Raw genomic sequence first — 17,303 nt, forward strand, 5'->3', positions numbered from 1 at the left:
CCAGTCCTGCTCTGCTTTCCGTGGCTGTCCTGGGAGCTGCTCCACACTCTGGCTGGGAAAAACCTGAGGCATCACCCCAGCCGCTCCCCAGCACCGGGTGGCCATGGGGCAGCCCTGCCCTGCTTCCCCCCGGCCCGCCTGGCAGCCTGGGGAGAGCCCCCGGCACGGGGGAAGGAACTGTGGAAGAGAAACGGCAAAAAGGGGGCTTGAAAGGACTTTTCTCTCACTTTCTGCAAAGCGAGGTCAAGAGCGTAGAGGCGCCTCTCGTGTCCCTGTGTAGCAGCACTGGCTGTTACCTGTGTTTGTTCCTCCACCGGCTCCTGTGGAAGGGGCTCTGTGTACTATGTAATATACTGTATATTTGAAATTTTATTATCATTTATATTATAGCTATATTTGTTAAATAAATTAATTTTAAGCTACCGTTGTTTCATGCAGCTTCTTTGCTCCTTGCCCTGCCGGGGTTTGACACTGGATGAAACGTGTCTGTGTCATGGGGACAGGAGAGCGGGACTGGCCGTACCAGAAACTTTTCCTCCTTCCATGGCAGGGCTCTCAGCTCGCTGTGAGCCCTGGAGCCGCCCGGTGAGGTCCTCCTAAGGCTGGCTGAAGGTGGAAATTTCTTCCTATAGACCCCAGCCCCCCTGTTGCAGCCCCTAATCCGGGGTCGTGGGTACTGGGGTAGCATCAGTCCAGCCCTGCCGGGCATCCATCCCCAGACAGAGTCAAGAGGAGCTCCCGAGACTGGGAAGAGCCCGAGGACTTCCCCCGCAGCTCCTTCAGGAGGAGGGAGCACGGCGGGCTTTGGGGCGGTGGGATGGAGATGGGGCTACCGCGGCCGGGGTGGTGCGGGAAAAGGGGCAGAGAGGACGGGGTTGTTAGGAGGTGGGGACGGGGCTCTTCGGGGACACAGCAGCCAGGGGAGGGACCCGCCGCCCGCGGGGCTGGCGGTCGGGACCGCTCGGCGCCGGCTCCTGCCCAGCCCCGGGGCTCCGGGCGCCCCGCAGCCCCCAGCGCCCGGCCCAGCTGCAAACCCGGCTCGGTCACCGCGGCCGTGCAGAAACCGGCGGCCACGGCCGAGGCAGTGCCGTGCCGTGCCGGGCAGGACGGTGCCGGGCTGTGCCGTGCCGCTCCGCACCGCGCAGCGCCCGCCGACCCCGGCAGCACCGCGTCCCCCCACCGGCTGCGCCCCCAGAGCCCCCTCATTGCCCCCCTAGACCTGATTTCGTTTGGAGGGTCCTTAGGCTAGGGGAGAGGGTGGATTTCCCTTGTTACTTTTTACCTTCGTGCTTAATCTTTACGTGCCGGGAATGGGCGCTGAGAAATTGGGAGTCTTTATATTTTTCTTTCTTTCCTTCCCTTTTATTTCTTTTCTCTCTCTCTCTTTTTTTTTTTTTTTTTTTCGCTGCTTTCATTTCCAGCAATTTAAAACGTTAAGGTTGAAGCAAAGTTAGAAGGAAAATAATTGCTGTAATGAGGCTAGGCAATCTTCTGCAGGCACTGTGGCTCCAGCGAGACTGTAGCTGGGGGCGAGGCGGGACTTTTATCATCTCCTAAATATCAGTGATGCTTTCAATAACTCAGCGAAACAGCATACCTGAACCTAGTCACTTTCTCCAGAGCTCGCTGCTCTAATCCCCCTCTTCTCATCTCTCGCTCCGCTCTGGCCGCTCAGTCCTGGCTGGGCTGGCGTGAGTTTTGTTTTTTTGTGGGTCTTTTTTTTTTTTTTTTTGTCTGGCTTTTTTTTTTTTTTTTTTTTATTTTCCGATCGTTTCTTTTCTGTGTGCGAATGACGGTGTCTGTGATCCTGACCCCAGCGCCCAACGCCGCGCCGGACCGGGAGAGCGCGGTGCCGGCTTTTTTCCCACGTTGCGTCTCCGGCAGAAAAGGCTGGAGATAAACTTAGCCTCTGCGCGATTAGACCGCGGGTTTGGGGAGAAGATCTAATCGCACAGGAGGCCAGGTTTATCCTGTAAAGAAGCTCTTAAAAAATAAAAAATAAAAATAAAGTAGAGTTGAAATAGCGAGCACCGTCGCGAGCTGGCTCTCCGCAAGCCCCTCTCCCCTCCGCCGGCACCTTTGGGCGCTGCGGGCACGGCAATGCGGGGCTCCGAGCTAGCCGGGGCCCTTTCATCTCTCCGCTTTGTCTGTATGTACCACCCCCCCTCCTTTTTTTTTTTTTTTTTTTTTTTTTTTTACATTATGTCAACTCGGGATGGATATTCGAAGCGCAGGATTCCTATTGAACGTGTCTTTGCTTTAAGATTTCCCCCTGACCCTTGGGCTAAAGTCCTTGGTTGCTCAATTAAACCCAGATGAGAACAATTAATAACTAAGTAATGACAATAAGTTGGGAATCACACGGATGAACGCTCCATGTGAATAGGAAAAGCTCACACAAAAGAGCAAAAAGGATTTGTCGGCTCTTTTTAAGGGGGAATTGGCTTTTCTTTTTTCTTGCCTCTGGCTTACCAGCAAATAAAACTCACTTTTGTGTCTTTGTCGCCTTAAGGAGCTCAGTGGGCAGTTGGAAGTGAGAATGGCTGTTTTCCTTTCAACTTGAGGGTGCTGGCGCCACGCAGCCCCAAGGATAGAGAGTAGCCAAAGCAAAGTTTCCTAATAACTCCCTCTCCCCCGCCACCCCCCCCAGTCACTCTGATACCCCCCCGCCTATCTCCACACACACCGAGAGAGCCTGGGCAGACAGGCGAGAGAAAACAGAGAGGCCCCGAGCACATACGTGTAACACACACACACTGATGCGCCGGTTTCCACGGAGGGAAGGAAATTCAGGGCACGGGAGCCAGAGCATGGCGAGTGTGCAAAACACACCCACGCCAACCGAAGAAGCCATTTTTCTACTTTTATTCCCACAAACGAGCCCGGTTGTAGGGTTTGGCCGGCGGCTGTGAGCATGAAACCAGCCTCTTCGGGCACTTTTGCCCGCAATCGGTTCTTTGCATCCTTGCGCTCCGAGGAGCCCGGCTGCGGGGCTCGGGCAGAGGGGTGGGCAGCCGCGGGTTGAGAGCCTCAAAAAGAAAGGAAGACTCTTCTTGTTAACCCCAGAGAACACGGCTGCTGGAAAAACCTGCTAAGCAAACCTTCGGTGAAACCACGGCTTTGCTGTCTGCTCTGAATTCCTGGGAGTTTCGGGCTCTCCGGCTGAATTTGCGATTTGACTCGAAACGCAGCCCGGTGCCCTGTTGCCTTTGATGCTTTATCTCGCGATTTCCACAGTGCTCAAGTGAATTAGGAGCTAAAAGCCCGTTTTGAAAAAGTGAGGGCAGGCTAAATTCAGCGAGAGAGTTGGGCAGAGCAGTAGCAGCCTCCTGCTGCTCAGGATTGTGCCTGGGAACACAGCCCTCAGCCAGCAGAGGCAAAGCAGGGAGCTGCCGAGCTTTGCCCATTGTAAAGGCCGGGCGGAGGGGGGGGGGCAGCCTGCTCCTCAGCTCCTCACCAGCGCTGGTACGCTTAAAGCAAGGCTCATCTTCTGGCCTGAGTCCCCTCACATCAGCCCTTCCTCCCAAAGGGCTGGAAACTGAAAGGTGTGCTGAGCAAAGCGGCTGGACACCCACAGGAGAAGGGGCGCTGACCCCCTGGTGCCTCCCCATTTCAGGTAAACATCTGCACTCAGGTATTTCGTAAGCAGAGCGAAAATCCCAATCGACGATTTATTAGTGACTCAGAGATAATTGCTCTTCAGCTCTCCTCATGATACGTTTGGTTTTATATTAGACACGGAGGTGGCCAGAGACAGCACGAAAAAGCAGCCGCCTAAAGAGCCTCATGGTCAGGACACTCCTCGGAGCCGCAGGGCAACCCAAATTAAATCCAGCAGAGCGGTGACTGGAAAGTAAGGCTCCCATTGCTTGGGATATCCTATACTGTACCCAATGAGCTGTCGGATGTGACGAGGTGGTTCTCTTCCCTCCCTAGTTTTCCACAAAAGCAGGCTGATGTGGCTTAGGCACTGAGCTGCCAGAGAGTTTGTGGCAGAACGAGACACCTTCTCGCTGCCTAGCACAGGGTGGGGGCCCAAAAGTGTGTATATATATGTATACATATGTGTGTGTATGTGTATATATATCCTAACCCAGGGAGCCTGTGGATTTCTGAAGTTCCCTTTCCTTAGCTTTTAACTCTCCCCACACCTTGTGTGAAGCACAGTGGTATCTGTCCCTGGCCGGAGCAATCTGTTCTGCAGCAGGGAGCCCAAAAATGAGGCACGGCATCCGAACCCACAGCGCCCAGGGGCTGGCCCGAGGCCCCTCTGCACCACGTACCCATTGTCTGCCCAGCTCTGGGGCAGGAGAGCCTGGAGGCAGTGCCAGAAGCAAGAGCTCTGAGTCATTTAACTACAAGTAGTAAATCACAACGGAGAGATGTGGTAGTGATTTGCTTACAACAGTAAATCGGTCTACGTTAACTCCGCTTCATTGTACTTCTTCATGGCAGAGATCTTTTATTGCTCCAGGCTGGCCCTGCTTCCCACCCGGCAAGGATCAGAGGCAGAACAGGAGGGGGAGCTACCTGGAGTCGGTCCCCCTCAGGAGACCAGGAATGTGCAGTAAAGCCACCGTGCAAAGCTCCCCGTTTCATCTCTGGACACTGCTGAGGACCCCACCCCTGTGCTCCTGGCTGCTGTGCTGCAGGGTCTCGGTTGATTCTCATGGTGGTCCAAGCACTTGTAGCATATCTTCTGGCTTAGCACTGAGGAAAAGAAACAAACCTCTTCAGCAGGCTCACGGGACAATCAGAGCTGTTCAGTTAAATAGTACCGACTCTGGCCTTGATAGTAAGACCGACCTTGGGAAGGAGTTTGTAGGAGCAATGTTCAAAATCTGAGACTGATTCTGTGTCCAGAATCCACCCTGGAAGCTGGGGCAAACGATGGGGCAGTGGGGTCAGGATGGTCAGCATCAGGCAGGACTGAGATCTGGGGACACAGGCATGAAAAGATGCAGACCAAAGTAAAGGTGCTTTCAGCCTAATTGAGCAATGCTTTTGTTGGAGGTGTTTTGTGTCTGACACACAGCACCAAGCAGGGCAGGATGTGCACTTGATGTACTTTGGAGGAGGTACCCTGTGACAACAAATACGTTCAAGAGCCTCTGACCACCACTGTCCCTGCCTGGTGGAGGGCTGGAAAGAGAAGGAGCACCCAGGGAGGTAGGATTTAGAGATTTTGCCATTACTCAGGCTCACTTTGCATGCAAGAGCGTAAGGAAGTGGCAGCTAGAGATGAGGACTGGTAAAAAAGGATGACAAAATTATGTTAACTGGAGGACTGCAAAATGGTGTGGGGAAGCTCTCAGGAAGGGAGGAGAAGAGAATTATTTCCAAAAGGCAAGCTGGAGGAAAGAAATAACTTTCTTTTGATCCAATGTTTTGTGTGCATTGGGCATTATTATGCAAATAACAGCTACAATACAGAATAATAACAAATACAGAAGTAATGCTGAGATGCTTTAAAAATAAGGGGTCTTACACTGTAAATGCATTTACGTGTAAGAAAATGAACCTGTTCCCATTTACATCAGCAAAGGACTGGAAGAGACTTTCTGGGGTTCCTAGACCTGCCCTCTTATTAACTCAGGCTCATGTCTTGGGGTGCATCTGCTCCTCACACTTTACTCACTAAAAGCCATAAATGCTTTTCAAAAACTTGTAATGAGCTTTGGACTTTCTGTGAATGCCACATGCATGGTAAACCACAAGAAGAGACATTGGGATGTCATGGATGTTGTCAGTCTGACCGAAGATTTTTCTTTCTGTGACGTTGTCAATCCTCCCTTTGGGTAGGAGGGTACATAAACAATATGCATTAAATTCTATTTATAAAACAGAAAGCAGGGTTACAAAATACGATACATGTGCTGTGGGGCTGGAATAGGCATGGAGAGAAACAGGAGTCGGCATACTCACTTCAACACTTTAAGCGTGAATTGCCTTGAATTAATTACTTCCCCTGGAGGCACCCACCTGACTGTGCAGACACTGCAGGTTACTGAACGGAGATGTTCCCAGCTGCCACTTAGCTGGGAACCTAAACGCAAGACCCTCATCAGCTGAGAGCCAGAAGGCAGCGTGATTGTATTGGATAAAAAACATATCGGTATAAATTGCAATTCAAATAGCAACTTTCTTTAGTGCTCAGCACAGCTCAAACGCTTTAGCCACATCCTTTTTATAGTATGAGTATTAACTGTATCCAATACCTATGTTCAGAAAGCTTAGACGTGAGCTTTTAATTCAGAATTTTAATTTAGACATTATTCAAAGGAAGATTGGCAGCATCTTTAGTCAAAAGACTCTTTGAGGGTCATATCTTAACAGAAATGTCATTAACTGCATTTTTGTCAGCTATGATACCTGCATTAGGATGAACCTAACATCCTTATTAGCTCAGAGTTCAAATGAGGATCTTTAGTCAGCTCTCCCTTTAACTCAAGAAGCCTGGTGCAGGCATGTTAATTTTCCCTTTAAATAATCACATCTTTCAAGTACATACTCAACATCAATCCAAGTTGAAAAAAAAAAGAACTGGAGAGAAAATAGAAAGCTGCACAGAGCATATAATAAAACGAGAAAGCTGAGATGGACTCGTAATCCTAAACTATTCTTACTTTTTAAAACACAGGGCTGAATTTCTTCAAATGTGAATTGTTTTCCCTTCCTCCAAGATGGCTTTAATACCAGCCAAGTTTGAACTTTCTAATGACATTTATTTCTGAGCTATGTATGTTTGAGAATTTCACTTTGGATAGTTAGAGGCTGTGATCTTTTTCAAGCTTGTATAATGTTTAACATGACTGAACTGATTTTCAAAACAAAGAAATGCAAAAGTATTGAAAAATGCCCAGAACAAGAATGGGCATTTCCATTCCATAAGGAATCTGTTTGGAAAAAATTATAGAGAGTTATTGGAATTAGAATCTAAGTTTATCTTAAGTTTTCTGGAAGGGAAAGTTATATTATATGAGACAATTAACCATTGGCTTCGGGTCTGGTCCAAAGCCCAATAAAGTCAGTGGCGTCTTTCCACAGGCAAACTAATAGACTTGGGTCTGACTCATAAACTGTAGAGCTCCACAGAAGATAATAGTTCTACACTGCTTATGTGAAAGTTAAATATAGCCCAGTGTTTGTGAGTGTGTGTATGTATTATGATTAATTTAAAACCCTAGTTAAGATTGGGTTACGGTTTCCATTTAATTCATATGCATGTGTTTGTATTTGTGTGCATGTACATGTAAGGGCAGACATCTGTGAATGTGTAAGCACACATACAGCTAATGGCATGGAGATGATTGACTCAAATATATACACATGACGGTAAATATCAGCATTTACTACAGTAGATATCACTGCTGCAATGTATATACCCTGACAGATCTGAACATACAGTTTCAGAAACAGCAGCATCTGTTTACATTGAACTGCAATAAAAACTGAAGGAGGCATCAGTTAGTATTAGAATTTTATCTTTTCAATGTCCAGAAACAGTTTCTGTGCCTTTGATGTAGGCTGTCAAGCACTACTGGAAAATTGCATCTCTCTAATTACCGCATTCAGCACAGAGGAAAGGGCACGACTGCCTGGCAGCATTTGTCAGTGGGGACCCTGCAGGGACTTGCTTTCTGGGTACTGATAACTAAAGTTAGCTCGCATTCAAAAAAATAGTAAAGCAATCTCTTGCACAAAGGGGTGAAAAAAACAGAAGGGGCACTATTTTGGATGGTCTTGTAGAAAGTAATAGAGCTCTTGTCTGTTCCAGATATGATTAACCCTTATCTTCACTGGCTGATCCCTTCAGACAGAACTCCCTGCATCCCCCATGAGAGTTCAGCCTGAATATAAACTGAGTGACAGCAACACCACTGTTTACACAGGGACAAGCAGGTTCAGGCCTGCAGCGAGCACCTGATTAACCTGCAAAATGGTTGTATTGTGCCTGATGAGGGGGCTTCACATTTCGAGGCATTTAGAGGTGGTACTGGCTTATCTACTCGGCCTTAAGCCCCTGTTCCTCATTTCTTCCCTTAGGTGACAGAGGATCCTCTTGGCTATACGTCACAAAGCATATTACTGCATTTTAAAGCTGGATCGGGTGCCTGATGACATTTAGAGCTGTGACCTTGCTGATGGCCGTGGTGGCAAAACAGAGGCTGCAGGGAGGGATGGTTAGAAATCCATAGGGGACTGAAGCCTGTAAGGTGACAATGCCACCAAGAGGAGAGTGGCACTTTCCCTTTTGCAAAACTCTTCATTGTTATGAGCAGGATCTCTCTCTTTTTTTCTTTCTCCTACTTTTTTTTTTTTTTAAGTCTAGTTGCAACTCAGAAATAAGGGTTTACTCAGGTTTGTTTGTTTTTTCCTCCATGTGAGCAGAACGAAAGCATTTATATACTTCACATGGTACACATATGAAAAAAGTGTCCAACTGTTGACAGTGCACATTCCGTTTGTGCACCCAGAAGAAAGGTTTGCTAAAATAATTGCAATTTTTTGTAATTTTCCTACCATGCTGTGGTAGCATCCAGAGTAGAAGTACTTCCAGGAGATCTGCACAAGAGCCATACACAGCCGGAGGGGAGAGAGTTTGCTGAGAAGTGACTCCAAGAACAGCAACCAGATATTTGCAGGGAAAAAAAAATAACCAGCTGGCATGGAATGGAGCTGAAGTGACCAAAGCAATCATATCTTCCACGCAGAGTCTGCCAAAGTACAGGTGGAGGGAGGGAGGTGAAGAGCTAGAAACACATCCCTAAAGATGCGGCTTGCCTTGAAGAGCAGCAAGAACTGTGCAAAAGACACTGTGTGCATTGTATTGTGCCTGGCAGCAGCATTTATTTAGTATGGGCAAAATAAGTGGGGCATGGGCATGAACATAAACATTGGCAAAGCTACTTTACTGGCAATTTGTAAGGAGAACTTCCAGAGTGCTTAACGCATCCACAGCCCGGCCCAGGGGGACTGAAGTGTTTATGCATATTTTAATGACAGGCTCTAGGAAGAGCTGAAGAGCTCAAAGGTTATCTAATATAAAATGCAGTGTACTGAGTGTGGTACAAGGCTTTTTTAATTTAACCTTAAAGGTGCCTTCCTCTCACTTACCGAGCACACTGGGCATCTGAGCATCTGTCTCAGGTGCTCTGCTCTAAAACACCTTAAGAAAAGAAAAAAAAGTGCTTTTTAGGCAGCACAACATCTGTATTTGGTGTCCAAAGAAGGTCATTGAATGCAACCATGTTTTTTTCATTTAACTATTTCCTGTGTACACTTATTGAACCTAAGAAACAACTCAGAGAAACTCTAACATGAAGAGAATTATACTGTGTTCAATTCATCTTTCCATTTTATTCTACCTCAACATTCATTATCTTTTAATTATACTCCTGTCCCACTGTCCATCTTTGAACCCATACTTTTGTTCATGCAGTTATTACTGGATATATAGTTGTTAGAACATCCAGTAACATGTAATTGCTTTTTACTATGTATTAATTTGCCTTTTCTTCTAGATGGGAATTTGTATGTGTTATATTTGGCTCCAGTCCTGCAAACAGTTGTGCCCATGAATAACTTTACCCACATTAGGAGCTCCACGGGTCACAGCTTCTCTCTCACCCACTGAATTCTGTGAAGTTACTCATGCAGTTAAATTGCGCACAAGCATATGTGTTTTCTAGATCAGGGCTTCTCCTCGTAAGTTAGATCTTTATAATTAATTTAAGACATTTATTTTTTTATTTTTTTATTTTTAATAAAGGAACCAAATCCTTGGAAAGTGGCAATAAACTGCACATTTTAATGAAAAAATGCACCTTGGTTTGCCTTGGTTTACTAATTAATAACTTTTTTTTTAATTGACACTAAAAATGAAACAACACTGACTTGTTACTAAACCATTTAATAAAATATTTAATATTTAATACTTTGACATATTAAAGTAAGCATCAGAGCTCAACCAGCATAACATTCTTGAATGCTATGTTCACAGAAGTTACCATTGTATGTGTTAGCCTGTTAGTCAGCACATAAATGCGCCGGGCTTTGATCCTAAAACCTTTGCCAGTTGGGCATGGTTGTGCCTGCCCACAACCCTCTAAGTGTCCTGGAATGTAACAAGTGGTTGGATCAGGGCCTTAGATCTGAAGATCCCATAGGCTTGAAAGTGCTCATTTAAAATAATTCTCTGTTTTCCTTTCCTTTTGAATCTGTTGCAGCTCTTCTTGAATGGGATGCTAGCTCACACACCCTCAATGAGCTGTGATCGATGAGCAAGCTGGTTTCTGGAAGGGTACAGTTTATCCTCTCAGAAGAAGCCTCATGTTACTCTACCTTTCATATTGTCTTTGTTTTGGGCATGAAAATGCAAGCCAAACACTTCTTTACCTTTCATATTGTCTTTGTTTTAGGCATGAAAATGCAAGTCAAACACTTCTACATGTTTCTACTTCTAAGAAGGAGCACACCTGTCAAGATGCAAGCCATGGAGCTCTCCCCTGGTTGTAGACCTAACAGTTTAGCATCCTCACAGAGGCAGACAGAGATTTTATTGTGTTCAGATCCAGAAGACCAGTTCCTGGTGATGTACCTGCTCTTGACTTGAGCCTTTGCACCTGACTCTTCTCCTGACCCTTGTGCCTGACCTATGCCTTGTCCTGCCCATCTCTATTTGCTCTCTTACCTTGGGCAACGTGCTTAGCTTAGAGGACTTGGTGGTTTGGCTTGGTGGGCGTGCTGCCACCTGACCCTGTGCAGGTGACATTCACCTCTGACAGCGAGTGTGAAGGCCTTGGCTTTCTGTCTTGTCCACCAGCTCACCTTCTGCTCCAAGACTGCTCAGTTCTACAACCTCCCTCACTGCAATGGACCAGCACCACTTTGAGCCATTTCAACCCAGATAACACCTGTAATATTTCTGCTCCTAACTTCTTAAAAGTAGACTTCTGTCCCCAAACCAAACATTCCCAGGGCTAGTTTCTTTTTGCTCAGTTACAAAACTTGTCCTTCCTTACCACCAGCTCGCTTGTGACACCAGCTTCCTATGCTCTTTAACACCTGACGTGGATTTCACTGGGGTCTTTTGTGAATGAAGTGGGCCTAGAAACCCTGCAGGAAAATCAGATGAAAACAAATGTTCACAGCTCTCTAGAAACTGGTGTCAGCTCCCTGATACAGAGAGTTTTACAGCTCTATAAATCAGGCTGAAAATGTAACCAGAAGCCCTGTTAGCTTTCTGTTTCTTTTAGCACATCCGTTTCTTGTAAAATTCCGATTAGAGGGACTGGTCTCTGTAGAAATCATTCACTCTGAACCCAACAGGGCTATAAATCAAAGAGCTACAAATCACAACAATTTGCAGATTCTGGGTTTCATCATTTTATTGCTTTTGGAGAGGTTATGTAAATGTTTTTTGGATAATATTGACCTTTGCATCCTCTATCGTATTCTGGGATGATGAAGAAAACTAAAACATTTCCTGAGAAGGAGAAGATATCTCCTTCATATGACTAATGCAATATTGTTTCTGTAAAGGACTGAGGCAAGAGTGCTTTCTCAAATGAAGAGTCTCACCAAAAATCAGTGGAGACTACTCCCATAACTTGGGGCTACAGGAACAATTATTTTCTTATGAAAGCAGCAAAAACAGGGTAGAATTTTACAGGGGTTTCTGTGAAAAGGAAGAATGTGATTCAGTGATGATCATGTGAATAACACCATTTATGACTCCTCTGCCCCAGCCCTAGTCTGGCTACACAAAAATGGTGATTGTCTGCTCCAGCAGGCAAAGATTTCACCACCTCAGAATATGAATGACAAAACTGTTCCCAACAAATTTTGCCCTCCCAGTGACGGTAAATTCAATCTAGGCTAGCAAACTCCAGATAACCCTGAGATGAGTCACACCAGCCTGCTTAGCAATGTATCAGACCCAGAAGTGGCCACAGCCGTGATTCAGCAATCGATGTGAACAGGGAACCATTAGAGGAGTCCTTTTAGAGCAGGCTTTGTCATGAGTCAGGTTCTGTGCTACACTTTTACAGGCTCCAGTCCTGGAATAATCCTTCATCTTTACCTACCTGCTTCCTGAGGCATCAAGTCCAATGTCATCAGCAGACCTGTAGGATCTTATTGCAGCATATTTCTGCTTACCATCCGATTCACCTCGTTATTCACCAAGTACTCTGAGCTTCTGCAACTCTCAAAGATCAGGGAAAAGACAACCATGCAAGGAAAATGGCTTTGGATGCAGGCTGAATGCATTGAATTCTTTCTTTTAGGTTTAATATCACTGTGACAGTGTGCCATTTACCAGGGCTAAATTGAATACATATGGATTTTTAACTGTATGAAGTTGTGTCTGAGAGCTCCAGCACAGACCAGATGCCCACTGCACAAGATGTTATACAACACAGAAGAAAAAATGGTCCTTGCTATTGTAAGCTCATAAGTCTTTGCATTACCTTTGCCAGGACATATGTAAATTTAGATTTCTCTATATTATATGCAGATAATATATAATGAAATGGGAAAATTTTCAAAGGTGCAGGTAAGTATGAGACATCTGACTCTTGCTGACTCTCAGAGTGATTTTTAATGCTTATTTGCCCCTGTTGACTTTGAAATGGGCCACTTAGACACTTAAGTGATATGATTACATTCTTCAAAAGCTCCTTTAAATACTCGAAAATACTCTCAGAAATGGAACCATGTCACTGTTTTTGACATGATTACCTTTAAAATTCAGTGTAGTGTTTAAACAGATCCTTCATTTCTATTCCATAGTCTGTTAAGCCAATTAAAGGAATTAAATAAGAATTGGAGAGTCTTTTAAAGGCTGTTTTAAGATTCCTCTTCGAGCACTGTTGCATAGTGTTACAGCAGGACACCATCTGCTGTCCAAGTGGAGTCTGACTGCAGCTGCCTCGACAGCAGAATGCAATATCCTAGCTATAAAAATAATGTGACTTGTATTATCTTGGTAATGCTTTTACAAACTAAATTCCCTGCCAAATTTGTGAGTCTGCATTGTATTTTCTTTAGGACATCTGATAGTATTCAGTCTTTTTTATTCTTACGCAGTGGGAATACATAAAACAAAGCTCCTTCATGAAGCTAAGGTTTTCCTTTTTTTTTGGTAAAATGACATTCAGATATTCAGAACGTTGAGAAATAACAGCTGTAAATGCAAATAAATAGTAATACTTCAAACTTTGCATTTACAAGGAAATTGGGCAAACATTACTGGTTAGTATTACTCCAAGACCAGTATGGTGCAGCCAGCTGCTTGCAAGCTATCGGTGACCGCCCATGGATGATGCTCTTCCCATCCCTGTCTAACTCTTGGGAAAGCATCCAAGGCTTCGTTGGTGTAGCTACAAATTAATTATAAAGGAGATTTCCACACTACGGCCGCTTTATAATTAGGTACTGAGCTGAGACCATCCACATATTTTTGATGGGCCTCTGAATCAATTGCCAAGTATTGATGACTTTGGGTTACTGTCAGCGTGGACCACTTCTGAAAAGACCTTGCTGTGGAAGATTCCATATTCAGTTACAGATCTCTTGTTTGTACTAAATTAGTCTCAAGCTGTGAAGGTAGATCATCAGGCACAATTATACCTGCTGGCAACCTGTAAAAATCATTCAGTTGCTTACATAATTGGTATTATCTGCATTCTTTCTCTTCATACGATTTTGTAGAGAGAGGGAAATTTTCTTTAAAATGGCCTCTGTTTTCTTTCATTTCAGAACTGTTTTTCTCTTCTTGCCACTCAAAATGATGAAACTATTCTTGAAGAAAAGTGTTGGGTCACCATATTGTATCATAAATACAATGTAGTCGGGATATGACTGCAACTGGTAAGCTGTTGTATGAGTCAGTATAGAAAAGCTGTGACCAGGAGATGAAACGAGATATGCAGGAAAAAAAGTTGTTGGTATCACTGAATGTAGACTAAGGGCCTCAAACATGTCTATAGGGGAACAGAGCCTTTAAATTCCTCTCTTAGGGCTATGTAATTAGGGTTTTGGGTCAGATGAAGTGGTAAGTTAGGAATAAAATTGCCTTTAATTCCTCAGCTAAGCCAATGGGCAATTAGTAAATAATTTTGATGCTACCCTCTAGAGGGTCCTATATTTCCCTAGTGCCTGCATAGGAAACCTCAGTTTGATGTCTCAGTGGAGATGAATCTAGGTCTCAGTATGCAGTGCACATAGACACATCTGAGCTCCTAAGAAGCTATAGCAAATTAATATTCTTGCTCAGTTTTGAGAATCATCTAGACATTATCTACCAACAAACCACTTACTGTTATAGGACAAAAGCTTTGGCCTGTGTACTAGTCACTTCTTCTCTCTTCCGTCTTTCAGCCTGGCTCTAGAAAGAGTGGCACATACAAAACCTGATAAGGAGCAGTAGTTTATCAGAACTAAGCCTTTCCATCCTCAGTCCCTTTAACTGCTGGTCCAGGAAAATGCCAGCAAGACAAATTGTACATACTTAAGGGTTTTCCATGTCATTTCTTCAAATATTTGGAATTTTTTTAAGAATTAAATTAAAGGCAAAGTTGAAGTCACTCAAGAAAGCATTATACTAAAACATGAAGAAAAAATTTAGAAGTTAGGAAGAAAGAATGGGAAATTTTATAGAAATTTGCTGCATTTTTCTTTAGAAATGCATATTAATAAGTGTGGTATCATTACGCCACTAAGCAATTTCCATATTTTTTGGCGGATAAGCTGAGATAGATGGATAATGATCATAAGGTCCATTAAAACAATTCCCAGATATGCTTTTTCGACAGAATCACTTTCTCTTCATTCAATGTTCACTGTTGTGGAAGATGAAATCGATGAATATATCTGTTAGGAAGTTAAAGATCATACACCACTACTCCACTGGCAACAGAGAAATTCTGTGAAGGAGATTAAGGTCAATTCTGTAGCACATAGTTCAACAAAACAATGGGATTCTTCTCATTTTTTCACCATTTGCTCAATTTCACCACTTAAACCATTGTTCCTAGTACCCAAGTATTAACAGATGGCTTTCTGCCTGATGGATTATCCTGTTGTTACATCTATGTTATATTTACAGACCTGGATGCAATGGACCCATGCATAAGCTTTCTGCATAAGTCATTTGCCATCTGCCTGCCATTCCCAGTCTTGAGTAAAGGCCTCAAACATGTCAAAGGTTCTTCAGTAAGGAAGGGAAGAAATGTTTCTCTGCCTGCTGTGGGTAAAATCAGAAATGATGAGCTGAAAATACCCAAGAGACATTTAGGTGGGGTATTGGGAAAAAATGTCTAATGGAAGGAAGACAGAAATAAATCACTAAGGAAACTGTGCAGTGTCCATAATAAGAAATTATCTAAGGATGCAGAATAGCATCTGTCATGAGTAGGTTATAATCTGATCCTGCCTTTGAAATGGGAATAGGAGAGTGAACTAAAGGACTTTTTAAGGTCCTTTTCATTTTTGTTGGTTCTGTGATGTTTGCTGTTGTTATTATTATTATTAAATTAGCTGTTGTTCCTGCAGCTTTCCCTGCCCTGCTTTGGGTCTACTGCACCTGAAGGTGCCCTTGCAGCTGGCAGCCCAGAGGACCACCACCCTCTCGTCTTCATTGCACAGTGAATGAGCCATGGTGGCGTGAAGGCAGCTGGAGCACACTCCTGGCTTCCTACCAAGCTGCTGTGGAGCCAGGCAGCCCAACCAGGCCCATGCCCTAGATAACTGGAAGGAGATGGGGAATATTGTACAAAGGCAGCATGTACAAAGACAGCTGCTTTTTGCTCCTGCTTCTCTGTTGGTGTCCTCGCACTGGATCTCCATGCCCCTCCAGTTGTGAGTGTGCCAGGGGGAGAGTCAAGCAAAGGGCTTGTCAGCAGAGGAGGACTTTGCCTGTTATCCCTGTGTCATGGCTCCGGCAAAGCTGTATCATTACAGTACCATCTGGGGATACTCTAGTTCTGCGATAAGAGTTGCTTTCTTTTGGCTTACTTTAAATGTCACTAAAAAGTGACAAAGGGCTCAGTGTTGGTTGGAACACAGCCAGGGGCTTGTGTGAGTCTAGCTACCACCATGGGACTCCAATCATGTCTCGTTGCCTTCAGAATTTTGCGTCTGATTTCACTTTTCACTGTTGGTCAATGGCAGCTTTCAGCACAGGGCCCTGAGCTTGCCCACTAGTTCACAAAGCATAAAATGACATGGCCTACCCTGGGAAAAAAAAAATCCTTGCACAATAAAGTGAAATACTACAGTAAATGATCATATCAGATAATAGTATTTGCCTTTCTTCTTTAACTCATGCTGTGGCACTCTCCCCGGCAGCAAGCCCTCCCTTTAGCTCGTCATTGCCCTACTTCTGCACATCCAGTCTGCTAGTGGTGTCCTCAGACCAGGAGTGACCACCATTTTGTGCTCCTCAGGGATTCGTGTCAGCTGGCTGCTGGTTTGCTGGTTACTTTCACCTTGTCCTGCTCTCTGCTTCCACTTGCCTTATCACCATGGCTTCTCTCCTACAGCTGCTTATTTTGAAGATTTAACTGGAAATTATGAGACACATTAATTTCACATTAACACTCTGTGCAGGGATGAATTTTGTTCAGGTCAGGCAATGAATTCAAGTGAAGTTCATGGGAATTGGAACCAAGTTATCTTTTATGATTGTTCACTAAATATGTATAATCTTGAGAAACACTCCCTAAGCTGGAGGGATTCACTTCCTAATGAAAGATGTGGTCACTTTGTGCCTGGGGATGAGAAACAGCCATAATGTTTTCGCTGCAGGCTGCTGTCAGCGTGACGGGGTGAAGAGCCAGAGTCCCCAGCATGGTGGCACTGCCACTACCATATGTGTGCACACGGGGTTGGGATTTGCTGTCCCAGACCAATGGGATTTTGTTCAGAATAGCTGTATGCACACCGGGGTAGGGCATTCTGAGAGTACTGTGTCAGGAATCCTGTGCTGATAAAGAGGTTCTAGACAAAGCCATAAACAAAAATAAAATACATCGCTGCTCACCACTGCTTTCCTTCAGTCAAACAAACAAGTTTACGCCTCAACTACTAACTCACCGTTAAACTTATCCAGAGATCTAAACCATACTAACCTGCCACCACAGGACCACTTTCAAGCAAAACAATCCCTACAGGTATGACTTGAAGATAGAATTAATTCATTTAAATATGAAACCTTCATTATATAGCAGTTGTTTCAACATAGAAATATAATGTATTTTGATACACTAGTCACGGATCATCAACATAATTCATTTATG

The 17,303-nt window shown here is 44.6% G+C and overlaps 1 long non-coding RNA gene across 1 annotated transcript; it reads left to right on the plus strand.

Moving 5' to 3' along the window:
* The first annotated feature begins 12,112 nt into the window (after nucleotides 1–12,112).
* On the plus strand, nucleotides 12,113–16,059 carry LOC118248429 (uncharacterized). The gene is made up of 3 exons (XR_004778752.2): nucleotides 12,113–12,448; nucleotides 13,765–13,875; nucleotides 15,559–16,059. It is a non-coding gene; the product is annotated as an uncharacterized LOC118248429 (long non-coding RNA).
* The last annotated feature ends 1,244 nt before the right edge of the window (nucleotides 16,060–17,303 follow it).

The sequence above is a fragment of the Cygnus atratus genome, chromosome 4, assembly GCF_013377495.2.
Source record: "Cygnus atratus isolate AKBS03 ecotype Queensland, Australia chromosome 4, CAtr_DNAZoo_HiC_assembly, whole genome shotgun sequence".
Taxonomy (NCBI): Eukaryota; Metazoa; Chordata; class Aves; order Anseriformes; family Anatidae; genus Cygnus; species Cygnus atratus.